Raw genomic sequence first — 10,804 nt, forward strand, 5'->3', positions numbered from 1 at the left:
TATATATATATATATATATATATATATATATATATATATATATATATGTGTGTGTGTGTGTGTGTGTGTATACATATATGTATGTATGTATATATATATATAAATGTCTATATAGGAGGGTATATGGGCGTATGAATACAAATGCGAATGTGTGTATATATGTGTACAGGTATACATAGACAGATGGCACAGGACCAATTTAATAGGAAGGGATGATACCTAAAAGGTGATATTAAGAGGTGAGAGAGGAATATAATGAGAGGAGATGGGGAGAGACGGAATGGGGTAAACTATCTCATATAGAAGAGGCAAGGAAAAATGGTTACAATGGAGGGGAAGAAAAGGAAGGCAAAAGGGAATTGGTCAACCTTATTCTCATTGAATTTGGCTCAGGGAGGAAATGACATACACACTGAATAGGGTATCTCACCCTATAGGAGAGTAGGGGGGGGAAGGGGATGAGAGGGGGGATAATGTAAGGGAAGGCAGGCTAGGGTGAAGGGAAGTTGGAAGCATCCACTTTTGAAAACAGACAGGTTCAAATTAGAATAGAACAAGTGGGAGGTGGGATAGGAGGGAGGGAAATACAGTCAGTCTTTTTTTTTTTTTTAAAGCAGTTGGGCTTAAGTAACTTGCCCAAGGTTACATGGCCAGTTTTTTTTTTGTGTAGGTGTTAAGTATCTGAGGCAGGAACCAATCCTGGGTCCTCCCAACTCTGGGGCTTACTCACTGTGCCACCTAGCCACCCCTATAGTCATTCCTTCACAATATATCCACTATGGAAATGTTTTTCATAGTTACACATGTACAACCTATACTGAATTGCTAATCTTCCCAGTAAGGGTGGCTGACAAGGGAGGAAGGGAATGAATCTGGAATTCCAAGTTTTAAAATAAAATGTTTAATATTTATATATGTATATATATTATTTATATTATTTTTCATGTAACTGGGAAATAAGACATACAGGGACTGGGGCATAGAGATCCACCGTGCCCAACTGGAAAGTAGAGGGGGTATGGGAGAAGATATGGGAGAGAGCATATTGGAGGAGGGGATATTCAGTGGGATCATTATTTTGGGGTGGTGCATAGAAAATTTGTAACTTAAAATCTTGCAGAAATGAATGATGTAAACTAGAAGTTAAAAAAAGAGTTAGAGAAAAGCTGGAGGAGATTATGTAGCTTCTTGTCACTGTGAAGGAGCTAGCTTCTGGCAAAGTTCCCAATTGAGGTTTATTCAGATGATTAAAAAAAAATAGGCTAATTTCCAAATCTTGGCACATGTGGAACACCTGGGTGCTTCCCAGGCATGATGTTCTCCCCAAAGGCCCCCAACACCCTGCACCTGGAATCTTTTCCTTGGCATAAACAGAGATGCCGGGGAATTTTACTTAGTCATCTACCCACCCACAGCTTGGTTACCTGACAGATAAAGATGAGTAGGAGAATATTCCTTAACAGGGTCCCACCTGGGCAGTTAACTTAACAATTCCAGTTGTCTTTGCCAATTGTGACAAGATGCTATCAAGATCCGAATCCAGAGTGCAACTGTTTTTACCTCTCTTTGTATCCCCAGCACTTAGCGTGGTCCCTGTGATGCCATCACCTTTTCAGTCAACTCTGAAGGTCAGGACAGCTTCCTGTAAGTTCTGTCTGTTTTTATTTTTGGTTGCCCAAAGTGAGCTGTATTTTATAAACGAATGAATGAATGTTGAAGTGGTTTGTTTGACCAGGTCAAATAGGATCTTGATCCCATAGGCCTGACATAATTTTCTATTTTTTCCAGGATATTTAAAATGTATGTTTTTAAAGGCAAGGATTGTTGTTTTTTTGCTTCCTCAGTACTGGAACATATCAATGCCGTAATTATGTGTTGGTTGACTGTCATTTTAGAAATGATCTGTAGTTAGGAAAGTGAACATGAGAATTTCTTTCCTTTCTGGAAATGTCTTAAGAACACACTCAAATTGTAGTGAGATCTCATTGTAAAGTGGCTTATTTCATAACAACACAATCCTATGTGGAAGTACTGAAAGCAAAGAGATTATTGCAAATTATTTTGAAAGGCAAACACATTTTCATTTTAACAGATATACTCCTGAAAATACATAAAAAATTATGAATAAAGAAGGCACTAAGGGCCAAATATTTTTTAAAATTTCAAATGCAATGTAGTTAATACAAGCTCTATGCTTTCCAAATAAATAAAACACAGTAATTATATTCGGCAATTAACAATGAACTTAATACAAATTTCAATAAAAGTTTATTAATATAAAATTAAGCACTTATGCCAAATTAAAATTCTCTTTACAATTCTGTTATTCCACTTTCTCACTCCATGCCTGGAATTCACTCCCTCCTCACTTCCATCTTACCAAACCCTATCTTCCTTTAAGACCCAGGTGTCACCTCCTGCAGGAAGCTTGTCCTATCCCCCATTGTAGTTAGCATTTGCTTTTTCCCCAAGCTATGTGGTATTTACTTAATCTGTGTACACATTCACCTTAGGATACCTCTTAAAGGCAATTAATGACTGCCCTTTCTCCCTTAAAAAATACTCGGTATCCCCAGTGTTTTGTACACTCCCTAACACATAGCTATTTCGCAATCACAGCATTGTAGTAATAAAATTGAGTATAGAGATAGAAGGGAATTTAGAGGTCATTGAATCCAATTCATTCATTTTACAGATGAAGAAAGTGGTGCCCAGAAAGGAGAAACAATTTATATGAGGTCACAAAGTTGCTAACATGCAGAGTCTGGATTCAAACTTGAGTTCTGATTTCAAAGCTTCTTCTGCCCTGTGAGATTACTTTTCATTTTCTCTGGATGCATCTTGTGTATACATAGTTTTGTGAATGTTGTCTCCCCCATTAGAATGTGAACTCTTTGAGGTCAGGGCACTTAGCACAGTTTCACATATAATAGATGATTAATAAATGGTTGTTGACTGTTGCACATTGGAATCTATTGGCTGAATTGAGATTTTCCATTAGTCCCCTTTCCTCTGGGTATATGGATGTGAAATATAACAAACAAAAACCCCATGCACTCACATGTCTAAATTCCATACAAAAGAATTACAGTGCTATTTACTGGGAATTGAGAGAACTTTTAAAATGCATTAGGAAAGAAAGGATTACTATATATACATATATATATATATATATATATATATATATATATATATGGGCAGTGTCTAATCTTATGTATAATAATTACCTAAATCGAAGATTATTTCCTTAAAAATCATTTTTTTGGTAGTGGAAACTTCCCATTAACAAAATAGGCTATAGTCATTTTTAGAAGCTGGCATTTATTTTAGGAGACAGGCATATTAAAGGAAGCATTTATAAGCTTTTTGCAAAGAGAGACTTTTAAGATTTCAGAAGAATGACAGGGTCAGAATCAAGATGTGGTATCTAAATAGCCTTTTCAACAACATTATGAAGGTTTCAGATGTATCTGATAGCATTTGAAAGGAGGCATGGTCAGGGTCAAGCCTTTTGTTGGTAGAAAAAATAGACATGAAACGTTGAGATGGAATTGAAGTCTCCCTGGGATCAATTCCAGTCAGTATGTGGGAATAGACTGTATATGTAATATTAATCGAAGTTGCCTGTTTTTGTACAGCAAGAAGAGAACAGATTCCTTTGGCACCTTTCCAAGAGATATAGCGGAGGTAGATCAAGTCAATTGACTCAAACTTTTTTCCCCCGTAATAGCTGAGGATAAATAATTTGAAAACTCCCATTTTCCAGAGCTTTGCCATCATTCAGTTGCTGTTTCTGAGTGGCAGGCATTCAAGAGAGAATGTATACTTGCAACTCTAAGACCTCTTTCATCAAACTGTGTTCAAATTGCCATTGCACCCACTGTCAAACAGTCATAAACAAAGCTATAAAATTGTTCTGCAAGACACTTTGGATTGTGGTCAATGGGATGGCGAACATAATGTCCAAACAGCCAGAAATGGTATCTAAATAACTTGCTTCTGTGGCCAAAGTCAATGGGACTTTTTAATATGGGAACACAGGATGACCTAGAGAGGGAATTTAGATCCTAAGTGTATCAGACATGAAGTGTAAAGAGTTTTGAATTATTTATTCCTTTTCCCATTTCCACCTTTCATTGTGTGTCAATGATTTCATCTTGGAATATGACAATGTGATTTAGCAAGACCTACTGACTTTTGAATAATGTCGAGCAAGAGTTTATGATTCAATTTGCAAGAGAGAAAAACTGGCTGAAATGAAAGATCACAACTCACATCTGACTTTTTTATGGACTAAGTAGAAAATGAGATCCAGGTGATAAAATGCACATAAAGCGCTTTACACACTTTAAATGTGAATATCTATTATTAATTTTATTGTTGTTATATGTGCTTCCTTGGTCTTTCCTGATACCATGGATCTCCCTGATTCTCCTTGGGTTTGGGAGCAGAATTTCAGTAAAGGTATACTGCTTTTCATCATGGGCTCCATCTTTCCCCAATCTTGTAAATTACAGTCTAGTTCAATGCCCTGCACCCCATGGTGCCTGATAAATATGAATTGAACTGATTTAGAAGTGCTTTAGAAATACAAGAAAATTACTCTGGTGATTGCCTTCATCTAATTTCCAAGGACTTGAAAGGTACAGGTAAGGCTCCTAATTTTGTACATTTTATTCAAATTGAATGCTCCACCTTCTAATGTACCATCATTAATCCAACTGTGAGGCTGAGCCAGCATGAGTCAGTCAGGTCATCTATGCTACGTCTCTAGCAGTAAGGACAGACTTCAAGAACAATTCCAAAGGAACATTTGAAAGACAGGCATCCTCTTGGGTAGCATCATCACCTCCTGTCTCCTGTTGGGGACTTTCTCAGCCCACTGATTCTAAGATCCTTCTGGAAGGTAATTTCTCTCACCTAGCTCCATTTGACTGGAGGTCAAGAACTCAGGAGGCAAAGCTATAAAATTTAAAATGCTCTTTTTTTTTTTTGCATCAGCTGATGGGCAGTTGTCAGAGCACTAGGAACTGGCCAACAGAGGGAGATACACAAGTGTATGATTTTCTTTTTTGGAGGGGGGAAGGTAAGGTAATTTGGGTTAAATGACTTGTCCAAGGTTACACAGCTAGTTAAGTGTCAAGTGTCTGAGATTGGATTTGAACTCAGGGCCTGTTCTCTATTTACTGAGTCAACTAACTGCTCCAAGGGGTTTTACACAGCTTTAGGGCAACAGAAGGTTATAAAATGAGGCTGCTCAGCCACTTTCCTAATTTCTGGAGTATGGACAATGTGTCAGATGCTTCCCTTGGGGGAAGGGAGAATGTTTTAACTTTGAAGTACCTCTGGTGTCACCCAACACCAGGTTTGTTTTGTTAGGGTGCTTCCTTTAGTTAATCTGATTAGACCATCTTGATAGGTTACTTAGGTCTAGTTAATCTCATTAGAATATCTAGGTGGGACCACAGTGGAGGCCTCCCTTATGAACAGAATCAGCCCACTCTGCAAGCTCCATTTCTCTGAGCTCCAAGGTGAAATTTCTGGGAAAGATATCCATCTCCAAACTCACAGCACTCAGGTTCTACACCTTTTCTCAATATTCTCATCCCAGTGTGCATCAAAAATATCAAGAGATCAATATTCCTGTTCACTAACATTCACAATTCTTATATTATAGATTAATGGACAGTCAGGAACACTTGGGTTGAAGTCTCACCTCTGACACATGGTAACCATGTGCCCAGGAACAAATCACAGAACTTGGTGTCTGTCAACTCAACAAGATTAGACTTTGGTGATTCATTTAAACCTGAAGTTCTCTCTGCTGATGAAATACCCTGTTAAGCCCAAATAAGGATACTGCATGGTAGGAAGAGTCTTTCCAAAAAAAAAGGAAAAAAATCATTGAAGTATCTTTAAAGATAATTTAGAAGAGAACAACATAAGGAAGATCAGAATGACATATTGGAAAAGCACCAGAGCTTTGAAAGCTACTGGCTGAACTTAGGAAAAGCTAAGCAGTACCTAACATAGATCTGCAATTCTTTTCCTGTCCATATAACAATATGTGTATGCAAATGTGTGTGTACGTCTCTATCTCAAACCCCCCCCCACCCATTTTATTTGGTGTTCAGAATAAAAATACATAAAAAAATAAAATTGCAAAAAAAAAAAAAGTCTCCTTAGCTTACCTTGCACTGTAACAAATATTCAGACATATCTTTGGAGTTTATAGTTAAGGACACCTTTTCCAGAAAATTTCATTGTAATACTCTATGATATTTTAACATTAACATTAAAAAGGTAACTAAACAATACACCATGTTCCTCCATACATATATGCCTTTGTACAGGCTAGAATCCAGCCCTCTCTTCTTCTGCATCTTAGAATCCCTGGCTACCTTCAAGGCTCAGCCTGAGTGACAGCTTTTTCTTCTCCATCATTAACCAACCAATCAGTAAACATTTATTAATCTCTTAGTATGTGCCAGACACTGTGTTATTCACTGAGGATACAAAAAGAGGCAAAAAGACAGTCCCTGTCTTCATGGATCTTATAACAATCATGCCTCTTAGTGCCTTTTCCTACCTAAAATCATCCTCTCCTTGGTAGTTTGTGTCCATGTTGTATCCCCAAGTATAGTGATTCCCAAAGTGTGGTCTAGGAGCCCTGGGGATCCTTGAGATCCTTTTAGAGGGTCTATGAAATAAAAAAATGATTTCTCACAATAATATGAACACATTTTTGATTTTGAATATGGTAAATATCGATAGGTATAAAACAAAAGCTCTTTTAGGTACTGAACAGTTTTTAGAATGTAAAAAGGTCCTGAAATAAAAAAAAAAAACTTTTTTTTGAAAACCGCTGCCCTAGACTAATCTAAATTCCTTTTGGGCTTTTTAATTTTCACTTTACATTGCCAGAGCACTGGCCCAGAAGTCAAAAGGACCTGAGTTCAAATCCGACCTCAGACACTTGACACTTAACCAGCTGTGTAAACTTGGACAAGTCATTTAACCCGAATTACCTTACCTTACCACTTACATTGTGCCTGGCACACAGAAGTTCCTTGATATACATTGACTGAATTGTTTAAGTAAATTATAAAAGGGGTCACATCCATGGACTGACATTTTCCATTCTCCTAATGACCCCTGACTGGACTTGAAGTAATTTCACCACTGCCTATAACAAGACAGCAATTTTATAGTCATTTTTAACTTGCCACTTCAAGTAAAAGTTCCCTTTAATATTTTGCTTTTTGAAGTTTGATCTCTTTTTTTTTAATCAAGGGGTCATTGATAAGAGCTGCATTTGGAATTCTATTGTTTAATTCATTAGTATTTTAAAAAAAACTGACAGGCAATTTTATTATTTCAAATAATTAATTTTTACAAACCTGTGTTCAATAATTTGAGATTTAGAACCCTCTAAATAAAACACTAAGCTTGGCCAAATGACTAGTCTTGAATTGGCCAAACTTTTTCTTTATAAACATTATGGCTATTTTCCATTCATCTGAAGCAGGGATAGGGATGTCGACTGGATCTGTGATTTTATTGAAATAACAGACTCGGAGGTGAGGAATCTGCCTCAACCAATCAGCACCCCTTCTGCAGTGCATCCTTTTGTTTGTCCTTTGTTTTGAAGAGACTTATGACATTAACCAGGGCACTAATAAGCTAAGGGACTCACCCTGGGTCACAGGACATGTCAGAAATGAGAGGTGAGCCCAGGTTTCCAGGACTGTAAGTCTAGATTTCTAGTCATTATGCCACCCTGTCTCTTATTTATCCAGAGTGAAATTCATTCATTCATTCACTCACTCACTCATTCATTCATTCACTCACTCATTCATTCATTCATTCATCTATCCATCCATTCATCTAACCATCCATCCATTCATCTTAACCATCCATCCAACCATCACCCAACAAACATTTATTAAGTCCTTACTATTTGCTACTAACACATAGAATATTAGTTCAAATGATTTTCCATATGGAAGAGCTATCCAATAACCCTCTCTATCTGCCTGAGCTATGTAAGATCTCCAATTTATAGAAAAGTGACAGAGAAGGCAAATAGTTCAATTGCAAAGCTTATCATGGGCCAGGACAAGAACAATAGATGGATGCCTTTAACATATTGGCTTATGAGCTCACTGGACTATGCTTTGTCCCTATTTTAAAAAGTCTGTTTAAACTTAAGTGAATTATTTTTACTTCTCTTAGCACATTCACCAATTTGTTAAATATGAAATATTTTTCTTTAATGGAGATAGAAGCAGTGAGTAAATCTAAGTTCATTAAATCTGATTGGTTTAGAAGAAATTTGTGTCAGGGCATGCTAACACAAAGTCAATTTTGAAAATCAGACATCAGCCCTTTCATTAAAATAAAGATTGATAAGATGAATAAATATGAGTGTTGATTTCAATCAATCAAAAGAAGGCTGTATGTTAGAGAATATTAAAGTGAGAAAATGTCAGGCTCTGTAATTTATACATTCTATCCACTTATCTGAATTTCTACCCATTTTTGTAATGAAATACATTTGTCATTTAACAGCAGAGAGGAAAAACAGGTTGGGTCAAACTCTTATAGTCCTTTAAAACATACTGAGTTCAAAAACAAATTTGCAAAAGCCACAAAATTTAATTCTCTTTTTTTAATGCTGGAGGTTGTGGAAGTGATGGAAATCATTCATCATTCTCTGTGAATACAGACATAGGCCCTGTCCAACACTTCTATAAGTCTAAAACACTAAATGCCCCCTTCCCCCCAAAAATGTCACCAGTCATTAAAAGAGTTTGCAGATTTGAACGACAAATTGCTTACTTTTTCAGATTGATATAACCTCAATATCACTGCCACTAGACTTTGGAAAGATTCTGCACTTGTAGAGAACTGAGAAAAATCAGCAAATAATAGGGAAGCTCCTTACAAAAAAATAGATTTTTAAGTGATTTATTAGGGCAGAAAAAGCATTAAATTTGGAGCTCAAAGCCTTGGGTTCCAGTCAAACCTTCCTCTGCTTAATACATTTTTACATGTCATATCCTATCCACCTTTTTATGTCCCTTCATTTTGTTTCTGGTTCAAAGATGCCACTGAGCCCACACAGATATAGCAATGTGCTTTTAGGTTTTATATTAATCGCTTTGCTATACTGCCTCACACACTAGATCTGTAACACTGGGAAAGTCACTTAACCCTGTTTTGCCTCAGTTTCCTCATCTGTAAAATGAGCTAGACAAGTAAATGCCAAACCACTCCATTTTGTTTGGCAAGGAAACCCTAAAAGGGGTCATGAAGAGTCAGGCAGAACTAAAAAATATTACTGAACTATAACAACAAACTGCCCCTTTCAACTAGAAAAATAAAGGCAGATTTTATTTTGCTCAATTCCATTCAAACTAATTGTGTTTCTAAGGGTAATGCAGCAACTTCTACTTAGAAAAATAGACTCTTTTAACTGCTTTTTCATAGAGTTAACATTTAGTTTAGAATGCTCAAATATGCCAATGATTTTGGATCTTATCAATAATAATAATGATAACTAGCATAAAGAAATAGATTCTTTTAACTGCTTTTAGAAAAATAATTAATTCACTTTGGAACACTAAATATGCCAATAGTTTTGGATCTTATAAACATACACATGTATACAATGCTTTTAAGTTTACAAAATACTTCATAAGTATTCTCTCATTTTATCTTATATCATCATCATCATATTATTATTATCTCACAACAAGCCTGGAAGAGAGTGGATGTCATTATTACTATTTTACAGATGAGGAAACTGCGGCAGACTGTGGTTAAATGACTTGCCCAGAATCATACTGTTAGTAGAAGATTTGAATTCAGTTTCCCTGACTCCAGGTCTTATTACAATTTCTACTTCCCCTGATAGTTATCTCTCAAGATCACCCAGGTCAATCTTCCATCTAGTCATATAGACCCATTTATGCCTGCCCATCATGAAGCTGAAACATAAAAGAAATTTATAAATGAAAGGCAAGTTATCTGGTTATAATGATATCAGTTTATGCTACTTTGCTTGTTCTTTCCAATAGAGGTTAGAAAAACAGACACACTGCATAGTCAAGTCACAACAAGAGACTTCTATGGTTTGGAGCCTGGAAAAGATTCTCTGTTTACTGTTGTTATTTTCATTTAAATCTCTTAAAACTTTGGAAGTTCTCATAGGGCTTCCTTTTCTTTGAGCTCCTTAATTCTTTTGTTCACCCTTTCTTCAAATACATAAGAAAAAGATCCAGCTGAACAAATTGTGCAAATGCTTGTTAGGGAGGAAGGAAGGAAGGGAAAGAAGAGAAAGAGAGAAGGGGAGAGAGAGAGAGAGACAGAGAGACAGAGAGAGAGAGAGAGACAGAGAGAGAGACAGAGACAGAGAGAGAGAGAGAGAGAGAGAGAGAGAGAGACAGAGACAGAGAGAGAGAGAGAGAGAGACAGAGAGAGAGAGACAGACAGAGAGAGAGAGACAGAGAGAGACAGAGAGAGAGGGAGAAGAAGAGAGGGAGAGAGAGAGGGAGAAGAAGAGAGGGAGAGAGAGAGGGAGAAGAAGAGAGGGAGAGAGAGGGAGCGAGAAAGGGAGAGAGGGGGAGAAGGAAAGAGAGAGAGAGACAGAGAAAGACAGACAGAGAGAGAGACAGAGACAGAGAGAGAGAGAGACAGAGAGAGACAGAGACAGAGAGACAGAGAGAGAGAGAGAGAGAAAGACAGACAGAGAGAGAGACAGAGAGAGACAGAGAGAGAGAGACAGACAGAGAGAGAGAGA

General features: G+C 37.0%; 1 protein-coding gene and 1 long non-coding RNA gene across 5 annotated transcripts in view; one reads left to right on the forward strand and one right to left on the reverse strand.

The window, feature by feature from the left end:
* The window catches only part of SYT1 (synaptotagmin 1), a 766,356-nt gene that overhangs the window by 302,515 nt on the left and 453,037 nt on the right, over positions 1-10,804 (reverse strand). The window lies entirely within an intron of this gene.
* LOC138166376 (uncharacterized) overlaps positions 1,356-10,804 on the forward strand; it is a 29,918-nt gene continuing 20,469 nt past the window's right edge. The window contains exon 1 of the long non-coding RNA XR_011169583.1: positions 1,356-1,644. This is a non-coding gene — a long non-coding RNA (uncharacterized lncRNA). The remainder of the gene's footprint in view (positions 1,645-10,804) is intronic.

Source organism: Petaurus breviceps, unplaced genomic scaffold, assembly GCF_028583685.1.
Source record: "Petaurus breviceps papuanus isolate PSGF00001 unplaced genomic scaffold, PetGlider_PUasm1.0 221, whole genome shotgun sequence".
Lineage (NCBI taxonomy): Eukaryota > Metazoa > Chordata > Mammalia > Diprotodontia > Petauridae > Petaurus > Petaurus breviceps.